The following is a 13,207-nucleotide window of genomic DNA, read 5'->3' as shown; positions in this document are numbered from 1 at the left end:
TATTTTAACAATTACCAACACTCCAGTTGTCACCGGATTATGAGAAAGGTCTTAAAAGATGCCTTAGGAAAGATTGCTAGGTGGCTGTCTAAGAGTCACCCAACACTAATGAAATACCAGATTCCGAAACCAGACAAACCATTAGCAGTCTGGCAATGTCGAGAAGTGTGAGAGTGGTATTGCAAACCTGAAAACAGGATTTTTTCATGATTGATTGTACTCTCCTTTTTCTTTCGCAACTTATCACCTGAATCTAAACCCAAACTTGATTGGTGTTTTAGAATAATCCTGAAGCATGTTGCAGTGATAGTCAGTGTTTCATATTACAGTTACATACTCGTGGGCTTTTAAATGCTATTAATGGCTTACGCTTGCACAGCCTTTCCCTTGAAGGAATCCCAGCTCAGCTGCTGAAGTATTTTCACATAGTGTTTTCACTTCCTTTGATATACAGTCAGCTCTGAAGGAGAACACAGTGTGAAATGATTAAAGTTAGAAATTAAAAAAAAATACTTGGTTTCGCTAAGGTTACTGGGAGCATTTTGAGAGATAGGACGCATTTATCTGATCTCACACATTAGCTGGCTACTTGTTAAAAATGTAGGGATGGCTATGCTTGGGAAACGGAGCATCTTAGCCACTTCTAAAGATTTTTCTTCTTATTAAAGTACAGCACTGTCTCCAAGAGTACCAGCAGCAAGCACCGTTCATCCTAGGAAAAGCCAGAAAGCTCTCGTCTATTTCATTATTAAAATAAAAGAAGGATCTAGATCACAAATAGTGTTTCCATACCCTCACCCATTGCTCAGGTGGGAAGTAGGGATGCATGACTGCTCAAAAGTGAAGAACTGTGGAGGGCGAGAACAGATCCAACGCAACAAAGAGCAACATCTCTGCTGTGTTTGGTTTGGGGCCAGCCAAGGCTGTGTCCGCAAATTTCCTATTTGTCATTTGTATTGGCTTCACTAAAAATAATAAATTATCTCCTGCTAGATACCAGGTCTGTCTGAGCCGAGGTGAGAAGCGCTCCTGCAGTGTCTTTTGCAGAGCTTACGCCACGCAGCCAGCGAGAGCCTGCCCTACCAGCCGGCACCACCTCTGACCAGCCTCATTCCTCTCCGCAAGATCATTTCTGGGTTGGGGCACCAGTTCAAGAGCTGGGCTTGAGAGCCTGCCACCGGGGCAGATCTCGTGCCGTCCTCCCCCCACCCTGGCGTTGGCTTCCAGCGTGGCCGGGAGGATGCCGGGAGGGCGGCAGGCAGCTGGGGAGCGCCCAGTCGCCCCGGCCGGGCTGAGCCGTAACCCCAGCACATTTAGGGGAAAGGTAAGTTGTTTCTTCACGCCAGGCTTCTCTCAGGAACGAAGGCAATGGCGTGTTGGAACAATGTCACTCCTAGATACATACAAGTGAGGGCAACTCAGCCAGTAAAAATAAAAAAATAGAAGTACAGGGGAAGAAAAATTGCACCTTTTGGGTTTGCTGCTACTCTCCACGTGCACATTTGATTCTTGGATGCTATTACGATGGATGCTACAGTTCACTTACTGATTAAATCCCAGTTACTGAGACCATTTCTAGTTCTTGGCTGATGTCACTTTATTGATAGTTTGAATACAATTTCATTTGCTTGCAGTTAAGTAAATGATCAGTGTCAATCAACCTTTTCTTATGGTGCTAAGACCACAAAAAACATGCACCAGGCAGAGCAGTCATGAATGTAAGCCTCTGGGGTCACACCGTGTGTGAGCCTGAAATTCCAGGCTATGAATCAGTCTGCAGACTGTGTGGCAGAGCCTGCAGTGATCTTTCGCAAAAAATGACACAGGGATTAACACTTGCTGAACTTCATTTTCAACAGTGTGTTAGTAACATTTTGGATGTTAGCAACTTGCTGATTGCATTCTTTGTTAAGGAACATAAAAGAAAGTGGTAGCTTGCAGCTCCTTTGGCATGCAGATCTCCCACCCATGATTATCTCTGAGGGGGAGAAATGAAGGAGAGACGGATTTATACCGAGGAATTGCCACTGTTTAAACAAAAGGACCCTCCATCCCTGTGCTACTCGTGATGCTGCTGGTTGTCAGGAGCTCTACAAGCTTCTGGGCTTCTGCAGAAGCTGGTGGTGGGTATTCTGAGGGAATTTACTTCTAGTGAGCAAATAGTCTAATGTGTCCCATGCCTGAGGTTAGCATCCCCTAGGTGCCGTACACACCCAAGGACAAGCCAACACACATCTGTTTAGTCCTGGAAGCTCTGTTCCTTCCACACTGTAACTGGAAATGGAGGCAAAGGGGTTGTATTGACTTAATTCTGCTAAAATCCCTCCTTTGCCATCTGTAGGCCCTCATGAAGTACTATATGCAAGGAAGGAAAGAAGATAAATGATGTTCCAGAGAAGGTGAAAGGAATTCTGCACAACCTCGTTAAAAAATGCATATCCCTGGGAAACAGATTTCTCAAAATGAAATTTTCTACTGATTTTGTTCCAGTTGAGTGAAGAAGGAAATGGTGGGACTATGGCAGTCGCTCAAAAAGAGGATTCAGCCCTTTCATATTATTGGTGACATTCTTTTAGAAACCTGTGTCTCCAAGGTCTTTTTTTGCCTTGCGACTGAGATGCTGCAGCAATATCCAAGTTAAATGCCTGCATTTCTAACCTAAAGAAAAACGATACAGTGCCCAGTCATGCAAATTAACGTATCAGTCAGAATGCACCGAGTTGTCTGGGATATCAGATCATGATTTGAGACAACTTCTTTTAACCTAAAGAGTCTGCATTCTTTGTTAAACCAAATTAGCATAATTCCTCTACAGTCAAGGTAGCTGTACAATTTCAGATATGTTCTTATACCATGCTTATCATCTGAGGGCTTCACAGCAGAGGTTTAAGAAATGTGACTAATATCAGGAGTAAGTTGCTTTATCGCCTCTGAGACAAAACCTAAAAATCCTATAGCAGTTAATACAACTTAAAAAAAGCAGATACCATTTATAAATCTTTTTTATAAAAGCCTGTATCCCAGGCAGCACAGATATGTAGAGATCTCAAAAAAAAGTCCATATGAAAACATGCCCTAACTCCCTGCAGCCACAGAAAAGAAACTCACACCTTATGACGACATGCACTTGCGCACATATTTGACACAATTCTCATGCTTTTGTGCATGTATGTGTGCACAAAATCTGCAGTATCACTTTTGTTGCTTTGTAAAAATTATTTTAAAATATTTTTGAAAAATTATTTATTTTTAAAAATTTATTTTTCTTCAATTTAAATAATTTTTAAAATCCTGAGCAATAGGAATATCAGAGTGATTTTTTTCTGATTTCATAACTTATATTGCTTGAACTGTGTCACATCAGAACTCAGATTATAAACCTACAAAATATAGTGAGCCAGAATCAGCTGGTCAGAATCTCTCCTTCTCACAGCTTCAGACTTTAAGGCAATGGAATTGCATTCATGTAATATGCTTTAACAAAGTGCTCATCAATGCTGCAGTATAATAGAGGGGGATAAATAATGCGCTTTTTTTTTCTGGTGGTCTGAAGATAAGCAAGTTAATTTAAACTGCTGAGTTTAATGTTTCCTGCTATATGTTCTCAAGCACAAGGGCAATACAAGTTTTGCTGTATTGCTGTGATGGGTGTTTTACTTATTTAGAGGATAAAGGAAGAACTCGGGGTCATTTGTTAATCCAGAAACTTTGCATAAATTATTTTAGTTTCATAAAAGAAAGCACAGAGCTCAGTTCTGAGTCTTCCCATGCAGAGAAAGAGGGACAAAAAGGGTAGAGGACACAGAGAAGAAGGTGCTCTCGGCTAAGTCAATCTTGTCAGGCTAGTTTAACAGGGTTAAAAAACCTTCCTAGCATAAATAACTGGGAGCACTACAGCACATGTGGGTAGCATGGCTTCAAAGAACTTAGCCTGCATGTTACTGGACCCCCAGCCAACATCCACCATCATGCAATGCTCCTGCCACTAAGCCCTACTGTCTTCCTCTGCATCTGGTACCTACAGCCATGGTATATAGAGAGAGAGAGAGAGAGAGCCGAGGGAGGGACCTACTTCCCCACAGGTACTGTGGTACCACTGCTCCCTGCAGTGCTCTCCCCTCCAGCTCAGGCACAGGTGGGAAGACAGAGCACCTTGAATTCATCTACACATCAGAAAACCAGTACAAAAATTGTTCACTATCCAAAGAAAAGAACAGTGTTGTTATTTCAGATTTTCAGGGCTTACGTAGCCCAGTAGCCTGTCTGCAGCAGTGACTACAAACTGACCCCTGCAGAACAGCAAGAGCACGACAAACATATGTGATCTTTCCTGCAAGCCCTCTTCTAGCCTCCAACCATTTTCAGCTCAGGGCACTCCTTGAGCCTGATATAGTTTGCCCAGTGGTGGACCTCTCTTCCAAGTACTTGCCCAGTTTTCCCTTGAATGCCTGCAAAAACTGCTGCAATTAACACACTCTTTGGCAGAGTTTCACAGATCTAGTATTTGCTGCATGAAGAAGTATCTCCTTCTGTTCTGAAAACAGCTCCTACAGCTTTGCCTTAACAGTCCCTACCTCTTGCATTGGAAGAGACAGTGAGCAGCTCACACCCCCATCCCCCCTCCACACCACCTGGGATTTTATAGACCTGAATCAAACTGACCCCTATGGTGGTCTCTGCCTGAGCCTAAGCCTACTCAGCCAGAAGCTGAGTATCACACGTATGTTTTAGTTGCTCGTTCGCAAGGGATTAGGGAATTTACTAAAATGTTCTTGTTGCCCAGGCTCCTTGCACATCCTCACTGCAACACTTCACCCCACGCTCACTGGCTGGACATTGAACGTACTGACTGTAACAGTCACGCAAAGCTCAGCGTGGGCCAGTGATCCCAAATACTTAATCACCAGTGTGGGAGGGCTGAATTCCCACAATTGCTCTCATCTTGGTACTCAGTGAAGTAGCAAAGATTTTGCTTTACTTGGTGTACTGAACTTGGGCTATTAAAACTAAGATCCCCTCATTATTTAGATGCACTCACTAGCTTTTAATTATACTACCTGACATTATGTCTCCCTTCCGTCACATCATTCTGCCACATTTTCATTTCGCTTATGGCTTGCTTTCAGTTAGCTGTAAGAGTCAGCCAGAAAACAGACTTTTTAATGATATGAACATAATCAACACTGTGAGCACTCATAAACTTACTGTTATTTGCAAATGCCTGCATGTGACACTACTGAGATAAATAACCCAACTGACTGGACTCTGTGAGATTTTCAGTCGCCCTCTGAAAGTCAGAAGTTCAGGATGAGCTCAGACAGTGGACTTTTTAAAAGCTGGCTTTCTAAGGAACAACTTCTAATACTTTATGTTTTTGCTATTTTAACTTCTCTCAGTAAGTGGTCTGTAATGGAAATTCTGCCTGATCACACAGGTCTTGTTCAGGCAACATACTTTCAATTGATTTTACATCCACTCATCAGAATGATTGGCTTTAAAAACTGATTTTATGTCTAGCTAGAACGTGACCAAGTAGGTTTAAAGCAGATACCCTGCATTTGCATGTGCACTATATGGTTATCTGGTTTTCCTCCTGTACTGGGATGGGAGGGCTTTTTTTTATTGTTTACAGCAGGGGCAGCTCATCATAACACATCTGTAAAAACCAGCTTGGCCAGCTGTATTCCTAGCAGGTCTCTGTGTGTGCTAAGGCATCCCAAGAGCACCTCATGCCCTGCTAACTAGGCAAACCTTCCAGGCATCTGCTCCCCTGCTGACAAAGGGCCACCCGGCAGCTCTGAGAGTTAGCACTGGCATCCTAAAGAGGAGCAGCTGGAGCCAGGAACGAATATGTGGAGAATGTGGGGACAAATGTATCAAATACCTCAGGTTAATTGGCAATCTGTTAAAGCTGATGCCTAGGCAAGCTCTGAGTATGTTGCAAAGTCAGGGCTGAAAGTGGTAGATGCTGAACGCTCGCCTCTCTGCAACTTTAAAGAGAAGATGCAGATATTATTTCTCAATTATTTACTTACTTCTTTCTACTATGTTTTGAGATGTTCCAAAGATAAGAACAGAGGCCAAAAATAACTCCACGGCAGCACCCTTGATGGAGGTGACTCTTGGTCAGTGTTGCTCCTACTGGCACGGGTGTTTTGAAAACTCTGTGGTGACAGACACAGCAGAGGAAGATTCTACAGCTGGAAAAGTGCAACAAAGTGAGACCCCTGCTAGCCACCACTCACAGTCTTCCCCTCCAGTCTCAGTCAATCACCATATTGCTCATTTCCCCAGAGACCTGCCCGAGGGGCAGCGCTAAATGCTCCACAGGATTCCTGCCCAGAGAGCGGGCTGGAGAAACAGCCTGGACTGGAGAATTGCTTACGTACGCCCACAGGTGGGCTTTGCAAGGCCGTGGCCCTGGTCCTGCGGCAGAGCTAGTCTCAAGTTAATAACTACACGCTTGGTATATTACACAAGCATTCACTCCTGCTTTTTCACTGGCGTCCATTCCTCCGCTTTGTGTTAGCCACTCCTTTTCTCATTTGATTTCACGCACCGCAGGAGCACAGGCACCACGGGCATCGGTGTTCCCTGCCCAGCCTCGCCTGCCCCGCAGCAGTGACGCCGTGCCTCCTGGGTTAGGACCCGTATGCTGCTCGAGTAGCCTTTCTTCTGGATTCAAATTACTAAGATCAAAAGTTCAGCAGGCTCAGTCCTCTCTCGGTCTGCTTAACATAATTATTTGTTCCAGTGACGTGCCAGGTCTTCAGCAGTCCTACCAAACCCACGAGAAGATCCTTGGCTGTCTTCAGAGCTGGACTGACTTGTGCAAGCACAAACCGAGGGGCTGCTTGGGAGTGAGAGCAGAGACTGGGGGCTAGCGAAGGATCGCGGAACAACGATTGGAGCCGGCAAGTTACCATTAAAGAATGCTGCCCACTTATGTAGAAAAACTGGGTGCCAGCCGCTCACCAACCCTGTTATTCAAGTTCTGCAGCCTGCAGGAAAGGGCTCCTAGAATTAGCTCTCCCAATCTGGTGGTGAGACACCTCTGATGTCTGAAACGGGTTTGCCTTGGGGTTGTTAAATACCTGCTCCATGTGATTGGGCTAATTAAAAGTTTTTAGCCAAACAAATCCCTGTTTGTGAAGGTATAAAGGCTAAGAGGATTAGATGTTAGTTAAACTAGACATAACTGAGAAACAAAGTTGTTGCTGTTAATTCTTTGAAATGCTACCCTAGTTCGTGCGGGTGAAAGGAGTGGATAACAAAATTAATCTGTGAAACAGAAGTCTCAGATGACAGTTAAATCAGGTATATTCCATAGACAAAAGTGTCTCCCTTGAATTCAGTATTGCCACGTAACAGAAGAAGACTTTGTTCTACACACAGAAGGCAAAACTAGCTTTAATTAAAATTGTTTGATCTCCAGTATTCTTCTTGTAAAGGAAATGTAGGTATTTTCTATTATTCTACAGGTTTACTACTGTAGCCCATTGGCTATATAGGTATATACGAATAGAATCATAGAATCACAGAATCATAGAATCATTTAGGTTGGAAAAGACCTTCAAGATCATCGAGTCCAACCATTAACCATGCCCACTAAACCATGTCCTGAATAGCACCAAAAGCTGACTAAGGACAGCATAACTCCAAACTTTCATCGGAAGGATTGTCTGCTACTAAACTGAGAAAGCAACCGAGTCTCATTCCCATTGTACTGACCAGCTGGGAAGTCAGCAGTTCTCAGTGACTTTCCACCCTGTCCTTCCAGGGGGGGGCTTGGTTATAAAAAATTGACTTCTTTTGTGTTTCCATGGGAATCAGAAGTTGCTTTCTTCCCCCCATAAGGAACTGCTTGCAATAGCATCCCCAGTAAGGATAGAGCAGGGAAAATGGAATTTACATCCACAGCATATTTGTGCTGAACAAATGTTTCCTCCCTACCAAAACCCCCACCAAAAATAGGCCATTAAAGCCTCCAGACTCCTCCTCCCCCTCTGAAAACACACTCTTGTCTTATGCCTGCTCAGAAATTCTTGGCTTTATTCCCAGCGAGACTGTTGGGTTCGGCAGCAGCCAGCAGCCCTCACCATCAGCATCTGCTGCTACCTGTCATTTTGCCTCGTTTCACTGCTTCTTCCTGGGCAGACATCCCACGGATCCCAGGGTTTTATCTTGATGGCTCCATTCTCCTCTACCAGCCTCATTCTAGAACACTTGCTAATGCTGGTAGCACTAATTATACTTTTATTTGAATGTAAATACTTTGCTTGGGGACATAATAAGTATACACCTGACTTTGGAGCCTCCGAAAGAAGGCTGTTGTGCTGATCAGTGCCAATAAGGAAGGGGGAGATGTAAGAACTACCTCTACAGAAGTAAATCAAGTTAAATCACATCAGTGAGCGTTCCTGGGTGCTGGAAACTGATTGCACCTTTTAAGGGCCAGAACAGCCCCTAATACACTTTGGACCCATGTCATTTAAATACCAGTCACCCAAACCAGAGGGCAGATACTGCTCTCCCAGGCACAGGCTGGGGGTTAGGATGAGCTCTGGATCATTCCTAACACACAGTTTGAGTGCAGCCATTTGGTTTTGGCGGGTGAGACAGCATCCTCCTCTGGAGGCAATCAGCTTCTGTGCCAGGGAGCAATTCTGGGCACGTTTAATTTACTAGCAGAGATGTAGCTAATGGGGAACAGAGATAGAAAACCAAAATGTTCTTTAACAACCAAAATAAAGAAATCTTTTACATCTGGAAATATTGAGACAGATGATCAAATAATTAGCATGGCAACAAGTTTATACTGCCTGCAGCTAGAGGAACTGCTCTCTATGGAAGCAGGAATGTGGTTAAGCCTGCAAAAACACGATAAGGGATCTATACCTAATATTTTTGGATGGTCTGCCTACGTCACAGCTAAGTTTCCACGGAGCTGAAAGAGCATTCAGGATTGAACTCCCATGTAAAAACTCCCTACTCAAACCAGCTGAGAATGGCTTGGCCATCAAGTGCCAGTGCCACACCTTTACTCCTTCTGGGAAGGTGAAAGTATCATAAGTAGAGGTGTGTAAACAACCTTTTTTCTTTCTATCACAAGTTGACCCTGGAGAAAACAATAACCAAGATTCTTTTTCCTTGCTTTTCTCAACAAAATTAAAAAATAAATTTCAGTTTGATTTTTTTTCTGTAGTGCCTCTTTAAAATTTCCTACAATTCTCACGTAAGTGCTCCAAATTGAAAAGCAGAAATATTTTCCTTGGAATTTTTATTTTTACACAGATCAGATTGTTCTGCAAACCTGACCCAAACTTAGAAATAGTTTTATTTTTACAAAATCTTCGCTTTTTGGTAATTGTGCTATTTACACATTTTTTTCCCCAGCTGGAATCCTGATGAGCTTGCATGTTGTAAGGGAAAAAGTACAGGTATGGATTTCTATGCCGATGTTTCATCACCTGTGTGCACTGATGCTGGCTGTAGGTATGAAATACAAATTTAGTATATACAGACCTTGCTGATCTAGTAGAAGGATTAAATAACACATCTCCTGGCCCTTTTACAAAAGGATGATTCAAGCAATCTGTAGGTTCCTAGGCTGCTGCACCAGATCACAGCCTGATCACAGCCTGATCACACGTGTATGATAGCATAAGTAGATGAATAATAGCAACTGCATTTTTCAGTCCCACCCACATTTAATCTTATTTTTTTAAAATCACATAAGACCTACACACAATGCTTGGCTAAGACTGACAAACACAGAGTACAAGAAAATCAATATATTGTTTCCTGTGTGTGTGTATCTCAGGGGGAAAATAATAGCTAGGGTTTCTTTTTCCTTTTTTTTTTTTTTCCTTCTTTTAAGGAAATAAATCTGAGAAAACAGCAGGCAAGTGGTGAAAGCCATTAGTTGCCATGGGATTTCAAAAGGTAAGTCCTTGCACAAGGGCACGTGGGATTGGACTAGAGTGGGAGACAGCTGACCTACTCTAAAATATTGCTGCCTGGCTTCCCAATCGGGCTGCGGTTGGCTCCAGCTCACACCACGACCTTGCCTCTTTTGAGAACTGGAAGGGTATTGCCCTTGACTTGAATGGAGGCAGGATCAAGCCCTACCCAGAAAGTTTCATACGCTACGTGTCGTATGTGCATGCCAGCATTATGCAACAGGGTGAAAAATGAAAACCTGTCAGGCACAGAACTGGTACACTCAAGGACATACTGTTATTTGTTTTGCAGCTTTGCCACTCTAACAGGGATTAACAACGTGCCATTGATAGCTGCCGTGATAAAGTCAACCAGAACGCCTCATTTTTTAACTTTCAAAACATGATCTAAACTTTTGAGGGAAATGGCTTGCTTGGCCTCAAGGTTTTATTTTATTTTTAAATTAAACTGAGAAATCATTTACTTTTTCCAGCCTTCTCTCTCCACTTTTCCCCTCCTTTGTCCCCCAGCTAACACAGCAGCAGATTGAATTCACCTCCCAATTCCTTTATTATTTATTTTTTCAACCAAGTCAGTAGGCATTGTAAGTCGCCAACCTTTGCTTTCTGGAAATTCTTTGGTGTATTACTGCATAGCAGAGTGGTGTGACAAGGATAAAGAGATTAGAAGTAATTTCATATAACTCCTTTTTCTGTCAAAATCTGCAGAGGGCTTTTACTGGTAACTCTGAGTCTTGCTGAAATTCTTCATTAAAAACTTTCAATATACGGGCAGGAAATCTCTAAGCACTAAGACACAGAGTAACCAAAGCAGAGGCAGAGAAGGAATATTAAATCAAAGTCTGAACAGAGAGAGAGAATACAAAGGCAAAAAAAACCTGCTTAAGTACAACAATAATAATGTGTGTTATCTCCAAGGGGGTTGACGCCAATTCAGCTTTGAAAGCCAGAAAACCACGTGCTGATTTTCACCAGTTTCAAGTAATTAGGCATAACCAGTGCAGACACAGGCTCTCCTTGCCACCATTAGACAGCCAAGGTGGCTGTGAGCTGCTGCTGGGTGGTCACTACTGCAAGCTGCCGTGGCTCACACAAAATTCAGGCTGTCTTTTCCCTGTATGTTGTACCAGCACATTCTACATATGGCCTGTACAGGCAAAATCTGGTCAGCAGATGAGGAGCTTTTCCTGGTAAGGTGGTCAGGTATGACCCCTTGTTTTGTTGGTGTGGGAAAGCAGGCGGGAAGCTCAAGGAGAAGAAGGAATTAAATATAATCTGGCCAACACAGCTGGGCCAGCCAACGCTTACACTGCAGCCCTGACCAAAGCTTTGAAGATGAAAAGAGGGTGGCTTGCATTCTCTATGATCATCCCATTAAATGAACAGAAGGATGGACAGACATGAAATGATAATGACAGTCCTGCATTTCTTGAAAAGTTACCATCATGTGTTATAAAGCTATCATCATGCATTGCAGGTCCTCCTCAAAACCGGTGACCTTGCAGAAGAACAGGGAAAGTGCCAATGAGCAGGCGCGTGAGGGGGAATATACCTCTACCACGCTGGGTTAGGAGAAGAGTTTAAATGCTGTGTTCCCTATTAGAAGGGTGCAAACTCTTCTTTTGCTTTTTTGGGGGGGTCCTTTTCTCTGTGAATCATCCACCCACTAGTTTTCATAAGCATGTTCACAACTTGGGCTTGCTCAATGAAGGCTGCAGCATGATCCACCGCATTTCAGCCCACTCAGGACAGGAGGTTTCGTCTTTATCTTCAGCCACTTGCTATGCATGAGGGAGGTTGCTCTGCGTGCTTTATTTCTGACTCTGGATCTCAAGCTGATTGACCAGGGGCTGCCTTTCCGTCCGGTGTCTGCGGTACCCAGTGCAACAGGCATCTTTCATTTGTCCACTTCTGCTTTAGAACAATATATTAAAAGAACTGAATCTTTGCCAGTTCATGCTGTCTGGGACATTTAATGCATTCAGGCTCTGATCCTGCACCTTTCAAGTCACAGAGGCTTTTGGGATGGCCCTAGGGGGAGGAGAAGCAGCCCCCTTGCACAGCTGTGCCTCAGCCCTAACCTGTCTGAAGGCAAAGTCCAAAGCAGAGAGACAGCACGGTGTGGTGGATACCTCTGAGGCCACAGTCCCATCATCTCAGTCTCCTACCAATCTCCTGTTCCTCACCTGAAAACAGCTTAACTTCAGGTAACTATCACTTGCAATTATCATCCATCAGGAAAAGGAGAGCCAAACACCCTAGCAGCACAGGGTAGATTGCTACATTTGACTCCTGCTTTTAAAAAACACTTTTATTAAACAGATCTCTTCTAGAGATGTAAAGTGGCGGTCAGAGCCATGCTGGATGTCTTCCCTAAGCGAGGAAATGTCTAATGCTATGACACCTAGCAAAGGTAATATCCCAGTCCTCAGCACTCTCCTCACTATTTGTCTTCCATAATGTCTTCCTTCTTTATCCTGTCTTTTCTTATCATGCTAAGGACACCAGCCTCATTTATCTTTTCCACAGGCTGTTTTTCCAGCTGCAACAGTGTCAGCGAAAAAGGCTACCCCTGCAAGATACCGGTCACCTGCCCTGCTGGGCCAGGTTCACCGGCCTACCAGCAGGGATGCGTGTGGGACCACTGAGTCCAGAACCATCCTGAAACCAGCCCCTAAGCCAGTGCAGTTCACAGCGTGGGTGAGTCCCACCCCCGAGAAGCCGGTGTTCACTCCTACCTCTTTTACCACACAGAGGTGCAGGAATGTGGATAAAACACAGAAAAGGGACAAGGCGCAGAAACGACATCCCACGATCCCCCCTTCCCAGCCCCAAACCTAATCAGCCGTTGGTGGCGAGGATGCCTCTTCTTGAGGGTTCTCCTCCTGGCCCTGCAGCTCCCTGGCTATGCAGTGGCAGGGGGATGGCATCTCTCCACCCCAGCTGCTTGCCCCTGGGCGCACACCCTGACACAGGCTCTCCGCTCCAGAAGGGACTGAAGCGTCACAGTGCTTTCCCTGGGTACCCTCCAACCTGACAGGCGGTATCACTGCCCTCATCCCCACGTTTTACTAGGTGAAGGTGCCAGCCCGGGTCTGGACGGATCCTGCAGACCTGTGCATGGGAAAGCGAGCACTGCAATGTGCTGCTCCCCCTCAGAAGTGCCAGAGGTCCCCTGGAGCACCTGATATTTGGAAGCTGGGTGCTGCAAATTGCATCCCGCACTGCTCCGGACCCTCACAGGA

The 13,207-nt window shown here is 44.4% G+C and overlaps 1 protein-coding gene across 6 annotated transcripts in view; it reads right to left on the bottom strand.

The window, feature by feature from the left end:
• The window catches only part of RBM47 (RNA binding motif protein 47), an 80,090-nt gene that overhangs the window by 52,706 nt on the left and 14,177 nt on the right, over positions 1-13,207 (bottom strand). The window contains exon 2 of one of the 6 annotated variants that reach the window (XM_069791291.1): positions 370-460. The exons of the other annotated variants lie outside the window; for them this stretch is intronic. The gene's annotated coding sequence lies outside the window, so the exon portion shown is untranslated. The remainder of the gene's footprint in view (positions 1-369; positions 461-13,207) is intronic. 6 annotated transcript variants of the gene reach the window in all.

This window comes from Haliaeetus albicilla, chromosome 1 (assembly GCF_947461875.1).
Source record: "Haliaeetus albicilla chromosome 1, bHalAlb1.1, whole genome shotgun sequence".
In the NCBI taxonomy this organism is placed as follows: Eukaryota; Metazoa; Chordata; class Aves; order Accipitriformes; family Accipitridae; genus Haliaeetus; species Haliaeetus albicilla.
This window is presented reverse-complemented; position numbering and strand designations above follow the sequence as displayed.